This window comes from Nicotiana tabacum, chromosome 3, assembly GCF_000715075.1.
Source record: "Nicotiana tabacum cultivar K326 chromosome 3, ASM71507v2, whole genome shotgun sequence".
In the NCBI taxonomy this organism is placed as follows: Eukaryota; Viridiplantae; Streptophyta; class Magnoliopsida; order Solanales; family Solanaceae; genus Nicotiana; species Nicotiana tabacum.
In genome coordinates this window covers 67,641,133-67,661,596 of record NC_134082.1, presented here as the reverse complement: position 1 = coordinate 67,661,596, position 20,464 = coordinate 67,641,133, and positions in this window count along the sequence as shown.

Sequence of the window (20,464 nt, the reverse complement as noted above, 5' to 3'; positions counted from 1 at the left end):
ATATCTTCGCCATTTTTTGAAAATGCCTGTCAATGTCATTTCTGTCAAATGACACACACTTCATCTCGAAGAGTTGTTTTCACATTTTCTCCTGTATTTGGCCAGTATCTCCGCAGAAAACTTCATGTAAGATTCTGATGTTGAAGGTAAAATCCTGGGAAGTAAGAAAAGTATTTTTGTCCTGAATCCCAAGTGAATTCCACCAATCTCTAAGGATTCCTGAGGGCCGGGAACTTAGTTCTGACAGGATAATATACTTTTCTCATTCCACCAAATTTTTGTCACCATCCAAGTATAGAAGTCTTGGATCCTTTGAGGCCATTTTGAAACCTTAACTTCATCTAAAGTGAAAGTGTGGAAGCTAGTTCCAACTGGTTTTAACGTCATGGGTTCATGTCTTCTTTCTGGTATTGGTTCATTTTGTCATGTCTTCTTGATTCTCCTCTACTTCAGATATTTCTGGGTGTCTTGGTTGGCTCAATAATATTGGGGGATCTTCTTCTTCGGAAGAGTCTGTTGTGGAATCATGGCCTGATTGAGAGCTATCTTCCATTGTATTATCGTCTAATGAATTTAGAGATTTTGACCATGTGGTGTCTCCTTCTGACATGTATCTTGGCTGGGAGACATAGAGGTCCGGAGTGTTGTGATCAGAAATCATCAAATTTTCGAGGTTGGACCCTTTTGAACTTTCTCCTTGGTCTCGCCTTTTCTTGGTTTGTCTCCGGGCTGCAAGGGCATCTTTCCTTTCCCAAACCATTTTTGCAATATCGAATTCAGTTTCTTCTTTCAAAGATTGGGTTAAAGAAATGAGATTTTGTGATGTAGTTGGAAAAGTAGAAAAGGTGTAATCCAATTTTGGCGGGAATATGCTTGTGGCGAAATGGGGCAAAAGGCATATTTTGAAGAGAGAACTGGGGTTTTTTGTGGATCAAAGTGGTTATTTCTCAGAAGTTGAATTTGTTCCTTGATGGAAACCGTCTCCTTTTGTTTTTGTTGGAAGAACTGGAAAAATGAAGTTCCTGGCGGACAAATCTCATATTGTAAATTGGTCAATCTTAATTCTAAGACTTTGATTAGTCCTTCATGGTGAGCCGATGTCTGCTCCATCTTTTTCTCAATTGTTTCCACTTTGCTCATTATTTTTTTTTTGTGTATGGGCCACATTTTTTATGGTGTTGCCAATATTGCTGAGCACTTTGTTTTGACAGATGGAATTTTTTAATTGCCAGTTCATTGTTGCTTCGATGTCACTTGTTGTGGGTTTTTCTCCAGTAGGTAGTACAATGTGTTTCTTGAGAATTTTTGGAGCATGGCTTATACCCTCTTTTTCAAAAGGTTGAAGTGAAGGAAAATCTTGGGTATGACTGGAACTTGAAGGACTTAGCATGAATATCTGTGGATGCATGGGATTTGTGGTTTTTTGAGTTTTTGGGGCATGAGCTGATGGTGGTTTGGGTTTGGGTGTGGTTTCACTATCTTCCCAGCTTGGAGTGACCTTTTCTGATAATTTTAGCCATTCTTGGGGTTTATAACTGACAAGAAATTCATATTTACCTGGACGACTTAATGAGCCAATAGAAGGGTCTTTATTTTCATATTTGGCTCGAAATTGCTTTTCAGTGGTTTTTCCTTTTTTCTTGGATTTTGGTTTGATCTTGTTGAGGCCAAATCTTTCCCAATGACACTAGTGGTATTAGTCATATTCTCGAATTGCATCTTCCAAACAGTCTTGGCAGTCGCAACCAATATCCCATAGGCAGTGTCTTATAAAGGGGCATTTGAACCACCAAACTTATTTACCCTGTTTGTCAAAGTGTTGGCACTAGTCATGTTCTTCCATGATGCTTTGTATGTTCCAGAAGAACTCTCGTAAGGTTCAGGGTATGTATCTGTTGTATCTTTTGGTTGAATTATTTGGCAAGAGAAGATGGTTTATTGGGTTTTTTGAGATGGAAGGGTCAAAGCTTATGGAAACGGTTTTGTCATTTCTTTTGGTAAAAATTGGCTCTCCAGATTGTAGAGATTCTTTCGGTTACCTTAACTTTTCATAATTTGTGATCCAGGAATCAGGAAGGATTTTGACAAGCTCATCTCTGAAAATTTATCTGTGTATTTGGGTGCACATGGTGATTTCTTTGGTAGCATCAATATTCAAGAGTAAAGCATTTTCTCCTCCAGGAAGGCAGAGATCCATGGCATGATTTTGGACTCGCCACGCTATTTGGTGGTGAAGAGTAGCTTGGATGGAATCTATAGCTTGTGGGGCTCCCTGGATTTGGACTTGGATTTTTAGGGCCTCAGTTAGGTACGGATCATAAAGGGACATGTTGAAATTTGGAAAGATAGTTATGAAGACTGTCTCGAAATATAGGGTAACTTCGGTAGTACCCAAATTTTCATGTTGGTACTCTAAGTATCTTATATCTAGAAGAGAAAGTCGAGAAACAATAGGTTGACCTTTTCTTCAGTTATATGTTACAGCGATTCAGATAGCACCAAAATGGATATGGGTAAAACCATGATTTCTCCATTGTCTAGGAAAATCATCTGGGATTTGAAGCGTAATAAATTTTTCTTCTCGAGTGGCAAGAATAGGATGTTGGTCAAGTTTTGAGGCAGCAACATATTCTTTGACTCTTTTTGGTCTGTGCTGGATTAAGGAACGGATTTGGGTCCATGGTGCAAATGATTTTTTGGCAAAGGCTGAGAGGGTTTATGAGATGTAGTTTAGTGGAGGATACTTTCTATTCGTCGGGTAGGATATCCATTTCATAGAGGTAATCATATTTTTTGGACAAGGTTATATATAGAGTAGGGGACATATTCATTTTTGCAAAGGAAGGTGATGATGGAAATGACTCAGACATATTTAGTAAATTGTTCCTCCCTCCGAAAGGATAGGCTGGCTCTGATACCACAGTATAAAGAACAGAGCAAGAGACTCCAAGAAAACAAACTAAACCATAGATACGAACATCAACAAATATGCAGAAGTAAATGAAATAAAAAATTTCAATAGAAAACATCAACAAATATATAAAGGTAAACTGCCGCTCAACATGTACAAATCCCAAAACCTAGTGAAATGCAAGTCACAAGCTCTAGATACAGTGTGGAATGCTACTATACATCACTTTCTATAAGATAAAAGGAAATAAGAAAAAAATGGGATAGAATGGGACTTCGAGGCCTACGGACGCGGGCATGTGCACCTTGAAATCTCCAAGCAGCAGCACAACACTTTACTATCAAGGCTGATAGGATATACCTAGGTCTGCACAAAAATATGTGCAGAAGCGTAGTATGAGCACACCATAATGTTACCTAGTAAATGTCAAGCCTAACCTCGATAGAGTAGTGACGAGATCTGGTCAGGGCCCTACTGGAAATAAAAGGAACACAGGGCAGAAGATATAGTAACATAATGAATGACAGAGAAGTATAGCAATAGAAATTCACCGAAGGTAACAACACGAAATCAAAGAAGACAATTACAACATGTAGGGAAGCAAGGATCTTAAAAGTTAAGGAACAACAACAACACATCAAACAGAGGAAAAATACAAGAGCATTACCGGGTACCACCTTGTAGTCCCAAAAGTAAATAACTCACAACGGCCTCATGCAAATAATAACAACCGCACGGCAAAAACCTCGTGCCACAATAATTATCCACGCGGTAGAAACCTTGTGCCATTATACAATTTGCACAGCATAAACCTCGTGCAAAACCAAACAGTCATCACAACACTAATCACAAAAGCCAACACGTAACAAATGAAACAATGAAATACAACCAAATATTCCTACAGGTAAAGAACGAATACAAAATCAAGGAATCAGGTAATTCAACTAAGCATGTTGTACAATTTGCAATTAAGAGATGAAACACGTAGACATGTGAAATTAGGCTAAACATGATGATTACACATGCTAGAGTAACTCAATTAAGGAAATAAAAAGGAAACTACTTAGGAAAAACTGGATATTTAACATTTAGCCCGAGTATGCACTCGTCACCTCACGTACACAACCTTCACAAATTGCAAATTACCATAGCAGTAGTGGATCCTAAGGGGATTTCCCCCACACAAGGTTAGACAAATCATTTACCTCAAAACTCGCTCAATCAATCAATAAGAATGCCTTCCCCTAAACTTTCCGACTCCGAATGGCTCAAATCTAGTCAAATACAATTACATACTATAAATATAATTATAAGAAACTAGTCTAAATAATGATATTATGACTTTAACAAAGAATCAGAAAAACGCCCCAAAAGTCGACCCAAGACCACGTCTCGGAATTGGGTAAAAGTCACAAAATTAGAACACCCGTTCAACCACGAGTCCAGCCATACCAAATTTACCAAAATCCGATACCAAATCGCCACCCAAATCCCCAAATGAAACTCTCCAAATCTCTAGCCTTCAACTCCCAAATTCCACCTTAAATACACACAAACTAGGTGGGAAATTCAATGGGGAAACAAGATTATCGAACAAAAATGAGCACAAGTGACTTACCTCAAGAAACCCCTCAAAAATCCTCTCAAAAATCGCCTAATCCCGAGTTTGAAATGTCCAAAATTAAGAAAATCTTGGAAACCCTCGAATTTAATCACTGCCCAGGAATTTTCGCACCTGCTGAGCCTGGGCTCGCACTTGCGTATACGCTTTTGCTGCCAAAATTGCGCTTTTGCAAAAATCACTTAACTGACGACCCATCGTATCTGTAGGACTGCATCTGCAAACTTTCTTCGCATCTGCAACACCTCTGCTGCCTAGCCAAATCCGCTTCTGCGGTCAACCTTGCGCAGATGAGCATCCGCATCTGCGAAACTTCTTCAGCGCTAGCAACCACTGCACAGTCCTCCCATGGCGGCACCTGCACTCCCATGTTGGCACCTGCGAGCTCGCACCTGTGACCAAAACTCCGAAGGTGCAATTGCACCAGAAGACTCCCAGCTTCAGCCATCTTTCAAACTCCAAATTCGATCTGTTACCACCTGAAATCAACCCGAGGCCCCCGGGACCTCAACCAAACATATCAACAAGTCGTAAAACACGATACAAACTTATTCGAGGCCTCAAATCACTTCAAACAATATCAAAAACATGGATGAAACCCCAATTCAAGCCTATTTAAACTAAGGAATTCAAACTTCTATAAATAATGCCGAAACCTATCAAATCACGTCCGATTGACCCCAAATTTTTCACACAAGTCACATTTGACATTACAGGCCTATCCAAACTCCGGAATTGAAATTTTGACCCCAATATCAAAAAATCCACTCTTAGTCAAACTTCCCAAAAATCTTCCATTTTTTCAAACTTTCGCCAATTAACGCTGAAATGACCTACGGGCCTCCAAGTCAACATCCGGAAACACTCCTAAGACAAAAATACCATATGGAGCTATTAGAACTGATGAAAACCTGGAGTTATCTTTACACAAGTCAACCTACGGTCAACTCTTATAAATCAAATTTCAAACTTAGGGACTATGTATTCCATTACACTCTGAAACTATCCCGAACTCGACACAAAGCACCCCGCAAGTCAAGTAACCATAAAATGAAATAGAGTGAGCAATAAATAGGGGATTGGGGGTCGTACTCTAAAAATGACCGCCTGGGTCGTTACATCCTCCCCTTCTTAAAACAAACGTTCATCCTCGAACGAGTATAAAGACGTACCTGAAGCGGTGAAAAGATGAGGATAATGGCTGCATATCATACTCGGTCTACCAAGTGGCCTCCTCGATTGGCTAACTCCTCCACTGAACTTTCACTCAAGCAATATTCTTCGACCTCAACTTTCGAACCTGCCTGTCCAAAATTGCAATCGGCTTCTCAACATAAGATAGATCCTTGTCCAACTGGACTGAACTAAAATCTAACACATATGACGGATCATCATGATACATCCGAAGCATTAAAACATGAAATACAGGATGAACTCCTACCTAGACTAGGTGGTAGTGTAAGTTTGTAAGCCACTCTCCAACCCTCTCAAGAATCTCAAAAGGCTCGATATACCTAGGGCTCGACTTGCCCTTCTTCCCGAACCTCATAACACCCTTCATAGGTGAAACTCAGTGTAGAACCTTCTCCCCAACCATGAATGCAACATCGGAAACCTTCTGATCCGCATAACTCTTCGATCTGGATTAGGCTTTACGAAGTCGATCCTGAATCAACTTAACCTTTTCCAAAGCATCCTGAACCAAGTCTATACCTAATAGCCTAACCTCGCCCGGCTCATCTACCATACAAAGTCTCATATGGGGCCATCTGAATGCTTGACTGGTAGTTGTTGTTATAAGCAAACTCCGCAAGTGGCAAAAAATGATCCCAAGAAGCCCCAAAGTCCATCACACATGCCTGGAGCATATCCTCCAATATCTGAATAGTGCACTCAAACTGTCTATCCATTTGAGGGTGAAATGTTGTGCTCAACTCAATACGAGTACCTAACTCATGTTGTACGGCCCTCCAGAACCACGATGTAAAGTGCATACCTCGGTCAGAGATGATAGATACTGGCACGCCATGAAGCCTAACAATCTCGTAGATATAAACTCGAGCTAGCTGCTTAGAAGAGTAAGTACTCACCACTGGAGTTAAATGAGCTGACTTGGTCAACTTATCCAAAATCACCCAAACTACATCGAACTTCCCCTAAGTCTATGGGAGCCCAACAATAAAATCTATAGTGATCCGTTTCCATTTCCACTCCAGAATATCTAGCTTCTAGAGCAATCCACCCTGCCATTGATGCTCAAACTTCACTTGCTGATAATTTTGGCACCGAGCTATATACTCCACTATGTACTTCTTCATTCGCCTCTACCAATAATGTTGCCTCAAGTCTTGATACATCTTTGCAGCATTCGAATGTATAAATTACCATGAATTGTGAGCCTTTTGGAGAATAAACTCACGCAACCCAACTCAAGACCCAAATTTCCCTCCGTAAAATGTCATGACGGCACCTAGTCTCTAAGACTAGGTAAGCCTAACAAATATGCATAATTAAATGAAATAAAAACTTCAATAGCAAACATCAACAACTATATAAAGGTAAATTGCCACTCAACATGTACAAATCCCAAAACCTAGTAAAATACATGTCACAAGATCTAGATATAGTGTGGAACGCTCCTATACATGATTATCTATAAGATAAAAAGGAAATAAGAAAATAATAGGATAGAAGGGGACTCCGAAGCCTACAGATGCGGGCAGGTCTATCTTGAAGTCTCCAAGAAGCAACACAACACTACTATCGAGGCTGATAGGATGTACCTGGGTCTGCACAAAAACATGTGCAGAAGCATAGTATGAGTACACCACAACGGTACCCAGTAAGTACCAAGCCTAACCTTGGTAGAGTAGTGACGAAGTCAGGTCAGGGTCCTACTGAAAATAACAGGAAACAAGGCAGAAGATATTATGACGTAATGAATGATAGAGAAGTGTAGAAATAGAAATTCACCGAAGGTAACAACACAGAATCAAACAAGACAATTGCAACATGCAGGGAAGCAAAGATCTTACAAGTTAAGGAACAATAATAACAGCAACAACAATACAGCAAACAGAGGAAAAAGACAAAGGCACTCCCGAGGTACCGCCTCATAGTCCCAAAAGTAACTAACTCACAACGATACGACAGAAACCTCATGCAAATAAAAACAACCGCACGGCAGAAACATTATGCCACAATAACCATATGCGTGGTAGAAACCACGTGCCATTACAAAAATTTGCATGGCAGAAACCTCGTGCCACAATAACAACCCGCACGGCAGAAACCTCATGCACAACCAAACAATCATCTCAACACTAGTCACAAAAGCCAACACGTAGCAAATGAAATAATGACCTACAAGCAAATAATCCTACAGGTAAAGAACGTATACGGAATCAAGGAAACGTGTAATTCAACTAAGCATGTTGCACAATTTGCAATTAAGAGATGAAACACGTAGACATGTGAAATTAGGCGAAACATGATGACTACATATGCTATAGTAACTCAATTAAGGAAATAAAAAGGAAACTACTTAGGAAAAACTGGATATTTAACATTTAGCCCGAGTACGCACTCGTTACCTCGCGTACATAGCCTTCACATATTCCAAATTACCATAACAGTACCAGATCCTAAGGGGAATTCCCCTACACAAGTTTAGACAAGTCATTTACCTCAAAACTTGCTCAATCAATCAATAAGAATGCCTTTACCTCAACTTTCCGACTCCAAAATGGCTCAAATCTAGTCAAAGACAATTACATACTATAAATATAACTATAAGAAACTAGTCTAAATAATAAAATTATGACTTTAACAAAGAATTAGAAAATATCCCCAAAAAGTAGACTCGGACCAACGTCTCGGAATCGGGTAAAAGTCACAAAATCCAAACACATGTTCAACCACGAGTCTAACCATACCAAATTTACCAAAATCCGACACCAAATCGCCACTCAAATCCCAGAATTAAACTTTCCAAATCTCTAGCCTCAAACACCCAAATTCCACCTTAAATACACACAAACTAGGTCAAAAATTCAATGGGAAAACAAGATTATCGAACAAAAATGAGCACAACTGACTTACCCCAAGAAACCCCTCAAAAATCCTCTTAAACGTCGCCTAATCCCGAGCTTGAAATGTCCAAAATGAAGAAAATCTCGGAAATGCATCTGCTTTGGCTGCCAAAATTGGGCTTCTGCGAAAATCACTTAACTAGCGACCTATCGCACCTACGGGACCGCATCTAATAGCTTTCTTCACATCTGCGACGCCCCTACTTCCTAGCCAAATTCGCTATTGTGGTCAACCTTGCGTAGATGCGCATCCACATCTGCGGAACTTCTTCCGTGCCTGCGACCACTATACAGTCCTCCCATGGCTGCACCTGCGCTCTCTTGCTTGCACCTGCTACCAAAACACCGTAGGTACGATTACACCAGAAGACTCCCAGCTTCAGCCATCTTTCAAACTCCAAATTCGACCCGTTAACCACCCGAAATCAACCCGAGGACCTCGGGACCTCAACCAAACATACCAACAAGTCCTAAAACATGATACAAACTTAGTCGAGACCTCAAATCACATCAAATAACATCAAAAATACGAATCGCACCCCAATTCAAGCCTATTGAAATTAAGGAATTCCAACTTCTACAAATAATGCCGAAACTTTTCAAATTGCGTCGGATTGACCCCAAAAATCCAAAAATTGACATTACGGACCTACTCCAACTTCTAGAATTGGTATCCGAACCTAATATAAAAAAGTCCACTCTCGGTCAAACTTCCCAAAAATCTTCCAATTTTTTCAACTTTTGCCAATTAATGTCGAAATGACCTACGATCCTCCAAGTCAACATCCGGACACGCTCCTAAGACCAAAATCACCATACGGAGCTATTGGAACTAACGAAACCCCATTCTGAAGTCGTCTCTACATAAGTCAACCTACGGTCAACTCTTACAACTCAAACTTCAAACTTAGGGACTATGTGTCCCATTCCACTCTGAAACTCTTTCGAACCCAACACCAAGCACCCCGGCAAGTCAAGTAACCATAAAATGAAACAAAAGGAGACATAAATAGGGTATAGGGGATCATACTCTCAAAACGACCGGCCGTGTCATTACATCCTCTCCCTCTTAAGAGAGAAGTTTAGCCAACATACCTTGCTTTAAGCTTCCTTATAGTCAAGTAACCATAATTAGGAAAATACTCAGGGGTTCAGCTCATTTGAGCATTTTATCAAACACTAGGTGGGCATTATGATTTCAAGTTTCTCCTATGGTGGATTCCTTCATTTCACAACCCATACTCAACAACTTTCCCACCAACCTTGAAGGTACACGCATGCATAAATAATGCTCTCACACCCAGGAATCACACTCCCCATTACCTATCTTCTACCCCAAATTCGAAATGGAAAGTTAAGGCTAGAACCTTACCTCTTTAAAAGATAACTACCAACGATTCCTTGTAACTTCTCCAAGTCATTGGTCAACCTGAAGTGTGTCGACTTGGTCAACTTGTCGATAATGACCCAAACTACATCAAACTTTCGCAATGTCCGCGACAACCCAACTACGAAGTCCATAATAATGCGCTCCCACTTCCACTCAGGTATAGGTATCTGCTGAAGTAGACCACATGGCCTCTGGTTCTCATACTTAACCTGCTGGCAATTCAAACACCTAGCCACATACTCAACTATGTCTTTTTTTATCCGTTACCACCAATAATGCTGCCTCAGGTCACGATACATCTTCGTAGCACCTGGATGAATGGAATACCGTGAACTGTGTGACTCCTCTAAAATACTCTCCCTCAAGCCATCGACATTAGGAACACATAAGCGACCTTGGAGTCGTAGAACACCATCCTCGCTAATAGAAACCTCCTTAGCACTACCCTATAGTATCGTCTCTCTGAGAACTGCCAAATGCGGATCATCGAACTGCCAAGCCTTGATTTGCCCCAATAATAAAGACTGAGCAACAACACACACAAGGACTCGACTGGGCTCTGAAATGTTCAAGCTCACAAGTATGTTAGCCAAGGACTGAATGTCCAAAGCTAGTGGCCTCTCCTCCGCTGAAGTGAATGCCAAGCTACCCATACTCTCTGCCTTCCTACTCAAGGCATCCGTGACCACATTTGCCTTGCTCGGATGATAAAGAATGGTGATGTCATAATCCTTTAGTAACTCAAGCCATCTACGCTGCCTCAAATTGAGACTCTCTACTTAAACAAATGTTGTAAGCTGCAATGATCAGTATAAACCTCACATGACACCCCATACAGATAATGCATCCATATCTTAAGAGTATGAACAATCGCTGCTAACTCTAGGTCGTGCACAGGGTAATTCTTCTCATGAATCTTCAGCTTACATGAAGCATATGCAATAACTCACCCCTCCTGCATTAATACACATCCTACCCCACGCGTAAAGTGTCGTAGTATACCGTATACATCCTTGAACCGGAAGGCAACACTAGAACCGATGCTATAGTCAAAGCTGTCTTAAGCTTCTGAATCTTTCCTCATAGTCATCGGACCAACAGAAAGGAGCACCCTTCTAGGTCAATCTAGTCAGATGTGATGCAATGGATGAAAATCCATATACAAATCTATGGTAATAACCTGCTAACCCCAGGAAACGCCTAATGTTAGTCACTGAAGTATGACATGGCCAACTCTAAACTGCCTCAATCTTCTTAGGATCCACCTTAATACCCTCTACTGATACAATATGACCTAAGAATGCTACTGACTCTAGCAAAAACTCACACTTGGAGAACTTAGCATGTAGCTTCTGCTCTTGCAAGGTCTGAAGAACTACTCTAAATGCAGCTCGTGCTCCCCTAGGCTACGTGAGTATATCAAGATATCGTCAATGAAGACGATAACAAAGGAATCAATATAAGGCCTGAACACTCTATTCATCAAGTCCATAAATGTCGCTGGGGCAATAGTTAAGCCAAAGGACATCACCAAAAACTCATAATAGCCATATCTAATACGAAAAGCAGTCTTCGGGACATCTGAGTCCCGAATCTTCAGCTGATGATACCCCGACCTCAAATCGATCTTAGAGAATACCCTAGCACCCTGCAACTGGTCGAACAAATCATCAATGTGCAGCAACGAGTACTTGTTCTTGATGGTAGCCTTGTTCAATTGACGATAATCAATGCACATCCGCATAGTCCCATCCTTCTTCACAAACAATACTAGTGCACCCCAAGGTGACACACTCGGTCTAATAAACCCCTTTGCTAACAACTCCTCAAGTTGCTCCTTCAACTCTTTTGAAGCTATACGGTACAATGGAATAGATATTGGCTGGGTGCCTAGAGCCAAATCAATACAGAAATCAATATCACGATCTGGGGGCATGCCAAGAAGGTTAGAAGGAAACACATCGGCGAACTCCCGGACTACTGGGACTGAATCAATTGTCAAAGACTCTACGGCGACATCTCGAACATAATCTAGATAAGCCAACAACCTTCTCGACCAGATGTCGATCCTTTAGAAAAGAGATAACCTGACTAGATGTACTAACTGAGAAACCCTTCCACTCCAACCTTGGAAACTCTGGCATTGCTAAAGTAACAGTCTTGGCATGGTAATCTAGGACGTTGTGGTACGGGGATAACTAGTCCATGACCAGGATGACCTCAAAGTCGGTCATATCAAGCAACAGGGGATTTGCTCTAGTCTCAAAACCATAGAATGTGACTATACAGGACCAGCAGATCCAATCCACGACCACAGAATCGCCCACAAGAGTGGACACATGAACATGAGTACCCAAGGACTCACGAGGAATATCTAGAAAATGAGCGAACAGAGAGGACACATATGAATAGGTAAAGCCTGGATCAAATAGCACTGAAGCATACCTACCGTAGACGAAAATAATACCTGTGATAACGATATCTCAGGCCAATGCATCAGGTCTGGTTGGAAAAGCATAAAACTTGGCTGGAGCATCAGCTGGTTAGCCTCCACCTGATTGAGCAATAACTGGATGACCTCTCCCTACATGGCCTCCACCTCTAGGACGGTCCCTACCAGTCTGCCCTCTTCCTCTAGGCGGCTGGGCAACAGGTGCTGTAATCATGGGCTGCTGACCCTGCTGTACTGCCTTGCCCCAAAGTCTGGGGCAGTATCTCCTCATATGACCAAGATCTCCGCAATCGAAACAACCTCGCGGTGCAGTGACCTACTGCCCTGATGTTTGACCCTGATGGCATGTAGACCTACTGGAAGAAGCCTGAATAATCATTGGGCAGTATGAACTCTTCGGTATAGCACTAAAATAGGAGCCAGAAAAATCCTGGGGACCTGAATACCCACTAGAAGAACCCTAGATAGCTGGCGGGCGATAAGAACTCTCTGGTATGACGCTAAAATAGGGGCGTCCGGAGCACCTCGAAGGGGCGGTGGTGCTGAATATGGGGGCCTGCTGGGCTGACCCCTCCCAAACTGACCTCTTCCCCTAGCTAGGGCACCTCTAAACTCTCTAGAAAATCGGGCCTTCTTGTCCTGCTGCATCAGCTCTCTACCTCTCCGACGGTAGCCCTCAATCCTCCAAGCAATCCACACTACCAGTTGATAAGGAGTCCTCATCTCTACCTCTCGGGCCATGTTGGCCCTAATACCAGAATTCAACCCTACAACAAACCTTTGCACCCTCTTTGCATCAGTAGGAAGTACCATTAGTTTATGGAGAGACAACTCAAAAAACGTTGCCTCATAGTCGGTCACCGACATCTGACCCTGCTCAAGCTGCTCAAACTTATACCGTAGATCTTCCCTCTCAGAGGGTGGAATATACCTATCCAGGAAAAGCTGTGTGAACTGACCCCAAGTAATGGGAGGAGAAACTGCTGGCCTGCCAAGAACATAAGACTACCACCATCTACGGGCCCTACCCTCCAGCTGGAATGTAGTGAAGTCAACCCCATGAGACTCCAATATCCTCATGTTGTGCAGTCTATCCCTCCACCTATCAATAAAATCCTGGGCATCCTCATGACGCTCACTCCGTAGATAGGAGGGTGTAGCCTAGTCCATCTGTCCAATAACTTCTGCAAATTGTCGTCCGCAGCCGGTTTGGGCTAGGGTACCATTACAGCAACTGGTCGAGCCCCATCCGCAGGTAGTGCACCCGGAGTCTAATACATTGCAGCCTCATGACCAGGAGCCTGAGCAGTAGGGGTCTGTGCCCCTCCTCCCTCCTGAGAGGTGGCTGGGTCTGCTGGAAATAAACCAGCTTAAGTCATGGTATCCATGAAACACAACATACAGCCCATGACCTCCTAGAATCCTAGTGTTGTCATAAAGTCTATCGGGGTAGCACAGTTGTCGGCACCTCGCCCTGCTTCTCAATGATAGGATCCTTTGTAGGATCTGCCGGTGGTGCAATTGGGGTAGCTCTAGGATGCCCTCGTCCCCTAATGTGGGACGGCGCCCTCCCCCTACCTCTACCTCGGCCTCTAGCAACGGGGGGAGCAGCTCCTTCCGGGTCTAGAACATCTATCACGCGCGTCCTCACCATCTGTGAGAGAATAGAAGAAGGAGATTTAGTATACCATCAACTGCACGATAGGAGATGAATAAAGAGTAGTTTTCTAATACCCTATAGCCTCTCGAAGACAATTACAGACGTCTACATACTGATCCACAAGACTCTATTAGGTTTTCTCATGACTTGTGAGACCTACGTGAACCTAGTGCTTTGATACCATGTTGTCACTACCCAAATCCCATCGTAGGTCGTGATGGAGCCCGACACCGTTGTCAGGCAAGCCAACTCTATTTCAACTAATGGGTTCTCATTATTTTACCCAAACAACCCCAACATTTATCTTAACAGTTAAGCTTTTAATAAATTGATAAATAACAAGATCATAATAATATAAATAAATCCCAAAATATGGTCTACAAGTATGTGCCAGGAACTAGTGTCACAAGTACTAGGGAAACTAGTAGAATGTACAAAAATAACACCATCCTACTGCCTGAGATAGAATAGACAGTACATAACAACAACAAAAGAAGAGAACTCTGGTATGCTGCTGAACAGCTCAGAAGGGGCAGCTCACCATGATATCTCGATCAGGAATCAGGAACGTGTGTCGAACGGGTAACTAGATGCACCTACCTCGGATCCTTTACAGTTAAGTACAGAAGCATCGTATGAGTATATAAACAACATATACCCAGCAAGTATCCAGTCTAACCTCGAAGAAGTAGTAACGAGGGGTCGACTTGACACTCACTAAGGTCAATATCAATAATATTCAAGGTTTTCGCTAAGCATGGATAGCATGGATATAATGAGAGTCTCAGAACAAGGAGAAACAATATATATCAATTTCAGCCATGTCATGTAATAGTTTACATTTCAAAGCATTTAAATAGAGTAAATCATGGATGAATTCCACATAAATAACATGCGCACATTATGCCGAGGTCGTACGACCCGGTCCAACATAATAATAATTGTACATTGTTAGAGGGTTGAATGGTGCGAACCATAGATTCATCTATTTCTACTGAGACGATCGGCCCGATCCACAAATAGCAATTATTATCAAGTAAGCACACATTACTCATTTATAATCAAATAAATTCATACAAGTTCTCAAGTAAGTGCGTACATTCGTTTATAATAATTTACAATTCCTAGCATGTCCTAAGTGATCTTAGTAGCAAGAAAAAATGTAAACATTTGCAAGTATGACATGATACGGGCCTTAAGCTACCCGGACAATTAGCATAATAGTAGCTACGCACGGACTCTCCTCACCACGTGCGTACGTAGCCCCACAGGTAGTCACATACAATTATTTAATTCACCTAGGGGTTATTTCCCTCTTACGAGGTTAGAAAGGAGACTCACCTTAGTCCAAAGCTTACTCCCAATTTCAAGAACGCGCTCAAACCCTCAATTCGGAGTCAAACGATCCAAAACTATTCAAACGGGGTAAGAACCTAGTCAATACAAGCTCAAGAGTTCATATTATAACTATTAAAGTAATTTCCCAACCCTAAATACAAGTTTCCGAAAATCCATCCCCGGGTCCACGTGCTCGGATTCCAGAAATTCTCGAGGGAAATTGTTACCCATAACCTAAGGATCAAGAATATATGAGTTCTACTTTATTCCGTAACAAAATTTGTGGTTAAATCTCGTTTTTAATCAAAACCTTAGGTTTTACTAAAATCCCATGATTTTCATTAATCTTTACATGTTAATCTACCCAAAATCTAAGTATTTACCTCACATATAGTAGGAATTACTTACCTTTAAGAGCTTGGTGAAAATCTTCTCTCAAGTGCTCCAAAATTGCCCAACCTTTTATGAGTAGAAATAAGCCAAAAATTTCTAACACCCGCAATAAATGAAGGTTGCTGCCTTTAGTGATTTCTGCATCTGCGGTCTTGGGCCGCACCTGCGCACACCGCATCTGCGGAAAAGAAGCTTCTTCTACGGATATTCCACTGGCCTGTTGGGCCGCTTCTGCGGGAAGTAACCCGCTTCTGTGGCTCCGCTTCTGCAGAAGGTAGGCCGCTCTTGTAGCTCCTAGGCTGGCCACCCTTGGCCGAATCTGCGATGGATCAACCGCTTTTGCGGTCTCGCACCTGCGGCTGGTCAACCGCATGTGTGGTTATGACAGCAACCTAGAGCTTCAACTCCTTCCAAAATTTCTTAACTCAACTCGAGCCTCGTCTGATTGTTGCTCTGGGGACCGCCCAAACATACCGACAAGTTTGAAATCATAAAACGGACTCGCTCGAACCCTTGGAATGCTCAAAACAACACTAAATCTAAGAATCACCCCCCCCCCCAAACCAATTGAATCAAACTTATAAACTTCAAGTTCATCATTTTACATCTAATGCAACGAAACACACTTATACTACTCGGATTGGGAGCAAATTTTGCGTGCAAGTCTTAAATGATAATACGGAACTATTCCCGATCTCGGAATTCCGTTGGGATCTCGATAACACAAAAACCCTCTCCAAACCAAATATTTAAGAACTTCAAAATCCTTAATGAATTAACTTTCACTATTAGGCGCCAAAACCCTCCCGGGTCATCTAAAATCTGATCCGGATATACGCCCAAGTTCGAAATCATCATACGAACCTGTTGGAACCTTTAAATCTTTAAAACCAACTTTAAGGAACCAAGTGTTCCGATTTCAACCCAAACTCTACCAAATCCCGAACCAACCATCCCCACAAGTCATAAATCAGTAAGAGTAAGTATGGGAAGTCTTATTTAGGGGAACGGGGTTCTAGAAAGCAAAACAACCAATCGAATCATTACAGTGAAGATGTGGCCAAAGTTAGCCAGCTGATAGTATGTGTTATGGTTAAGTCATTGTGGACATTCTAAGAGTTATTTATCTATTTGTGGATGATCGGAGTTGATTTGGGGGCTTATTGGTAGGCCTAATGAGGATATGTATTCTACACCTGGTCGAATTGGTTGACTCCGTATTGCTATTGTTGAGGGATGTGCCATTTGGTTAGAATTGATCTTATTCGTATCTGATATGTTATATGTATTACTCTTCTATGCTACAATGAGTTTTGATCTATTATTTAGTTGCACATTAGATGCATTTCTGTTTGGGACGTGCAGTGAAATTCGAGCTAGATGGTTATTGGGGTCTTGAACGGTTGATTGCGCCTTGGTTATGGTCTTTCCTGTTTGTGGTATATGGTGCTATCCATTTCTCCATGGTTATAGTCATGCACTTCGTGTACTTGATGTCGAATTACTTATGATTGTTAAATTGTTTGAGCATTGTGGCTTGAGGTATTTCATACGGGCTGGTGTTTGAATAGGGTCACACATTACAGCGGAGTTATGATTGGCTATAATCCTTTGTATTGGATCTGTGTGTCTTGGTTCTACGATGTGTGATGGGTTCGTAGTATTGTGCTTGTGGTGGTATCTTTTGAACTTGTGGGGCGGTTCTATTATTTGAGTCATTTTCCATGTTTGAATATATTTGAATTGTTGCTTATTGGTGCACGGATTGCATAGTTTGTAGCTCAAGGTAGTATTGGTGTGGCTGTAGACATATAATTTTTGACCCTCCCCGAGATTTTATACATTTTAGCGATTAAATATTTAGTTTAGGTCTAATATCTCTATTTTAACTAGTTTTGACTCTTTTATTTTACTTTATCACAAAATGAAAATTATAAAAAAATAATTTCTTTATTTAGGTAATTGATAGTTTATCTTGTTACTTTTAGTTTATCTACCTTTCATAAAATTCAAAAATACAAAAATAGTTCCACTTTGTTTTCAGGAATATTAGTAGTTTGGTAGGAATATTATTTTAATTTTGTAAAGATTTTAATCTAATTCCATTTTTATTTTTTAGTACAATATTTGAAAAAATACCAAAAATAGGTTTGTTTTAGTTTAGCTTTATTTTAATAGTTATTTTACTTAAGTAGGATTAATTAGTAAATGGGGTAGTATTTTTAATCTTGTTCAATGAGAAAGAATAAAATTTGGGCTCAAACAATTCACTTTTTAGGCCCAATTTTCGGATTAGCCCATTAAGCCCAATACCCAATACCCACTAAACTAACCATATGGACCCTTCAGCCATTTCTATCATTAAAAACACCCCATCGGCTCTCTTCATCTTCAACCTTAAGACACCCTAGGCTCCATCAACACACACACACAGAGCCAAACAACCACCCAAAACACCCCCTCAATCGTCGCTCCTCTCAACCAAAAAGCCACCAGCGACCATCCCTCTCAAAAAGCTAAAAAGCAGCGATCTCTCCCTCACAACAAACCATCGAAAGACCAACCAAATCTCTCATAATTCCCTACTTTCGTCAGACCTCCTCTCTTAAATTCTGAGCCGCCACACATAGACCACCCTAAAGACCACAAATTAGCCACCCTACCCTCTTCCGTTCTCCCAGTAGCAGCTCGCCAGCGAGCTTAGTCGACTAGCCTAGCGACCACCCTCCAGCTAGCAGCAACAGACGTCGAAGATAGAAAAAGAACAGATATAGAGGGTCGAAAACAGAGGGGGGAGGAACGGACACTATGAATAAAATAGAAAGGGATAGAGCACAAAATTGATTTTCTCTTCAGAACAAGAAGGCACACCTATTTACTTTACCATTTTCTGATTCATAAAACAATCACTCACATAGATAAGCTAGAAGAGAAAAAACGAAGATAAATCAGTAGAGAACACAGGTAAAAAATCTGGACAGAAATTAAAAATGGAGTCAAGCCGAGTCCAATCCGAGTTCGTCGCCGATTGGAGGTTCTAGTCATGATGTGTGTGTTCCAGTTCATGGCCCTTAAGTCATTTTGATGTTGTACTTTGCGATTGGATTCGGTAGATTCGAGGCACTGTACATGCATCCTCCCGATTAATCAAAAGGTTTCGCGCGTTAAGGTTCAATCCTTCAATCCTTTACTCATTCTAATGTTAACTATTTGCTTGGTGATTCGATTTTGTGACTTGTTATCTATGGTTTTGAATGTGCCCGCTCATATGTCTACTTGAATTGATTGCGAGTGAATTGGAATCGCATGTTTATTTGTTTGAATCGTATGCTTAATTTGAATTGGAAAATGGGACTGTCAGTTGTTGGATTTAAAAGAACAATCTAGGGAGATGCTATTTAAAATAAAATTGGACTTAAAAGTTATGGAATGAGATAAAATACGAGTTTTAAGTATTCTAAATTTTTCATTTACGTAGATCTATTTACTAATTTATCGGTAGGAGCATGCTTAGGTCGTCAACACTTGGGTAGGCAAACCTTAGGTTTTATTATTTCTTTCGAGGCGAGGGGTCGTTCCCTTAGTTAAATTTATTCGGGGAATACCCTAAAAGATTTGTATATATTTTTATCTGGGGTATGCCCCGTAGTATCATCTATTTGGAAGCGTGAAAAGTATAGTATATATTAGTATTTAGGATTTTACTTTTATTTTCCTTGATTAGGTGGGAATGACCTCAAGCCTCTAGTGTGTTTATTTTTCTCTTTTTGTATTTTTACCTCAATTTGAATATTTCTAAAAGCCAACTTGATCATGTACGCAACCGTACTAGTTACGGGACTCGGGGAATGCCTAACACCTTTTCCCCTAGTCAAATAAACCCCCTTACCTGAATCTCTGGTGCAGACTTAGTTTTGGAGTCCAAAGTGGTTTAAAAGGAAAAATCATTTTTTATAAAAAAAATGATGACCTGGCACACCGAAACCAATGTCAGGTGGCGACTCTGAAAAATTCTTTTGAACACAATTTTGTCACTTCAATAATTGAAACCCTTTTGAGCTTTACAAAATCCTTTTATTTATTTTAAGAGGGGTTAGTTAGGTTGAAAAAAAGGGATGTGACAGCTTTGGCGACTCCGCTGGGGAGTTGCAGGTTCGAGCTGATACTTGATCTTGTTGGCTTTTAGGATATTCGGTTGAGGTGTTTGTTTTCTTTATTTGCTTTGTTTAGTTGGTTTTTTGTCTTATTTCCTGTTTTGTTGGTTATTTGTTTATCGTTTTTCCTTATGTGGTTACTGCTTTATAACTGTCATCATTTGCATAACCATGGGTCTTTTTTCTGCAACAAGTCTTTCGAAGTGCGTTTGAGTGTACACGGCCTTTTTGTGAGTCACCCGTGTCTTTAGGGGGTGGCATGGGAGTGTGGAGTGGGCGGACAGCTAGAGCAGCTGCCATCGACCACGTGCCACCCCGAATTACCTTGTCTAGTGAACCCCAAACTTAGGTCAGCCTCTAGGTCATGCTTATTTGCATCATGTCCTTTACACTTAGTAGGGCTCGGTCCCAGGAACCGTGTCTCTTTGTAGGAGGCCTATCCAACCTATGTCAA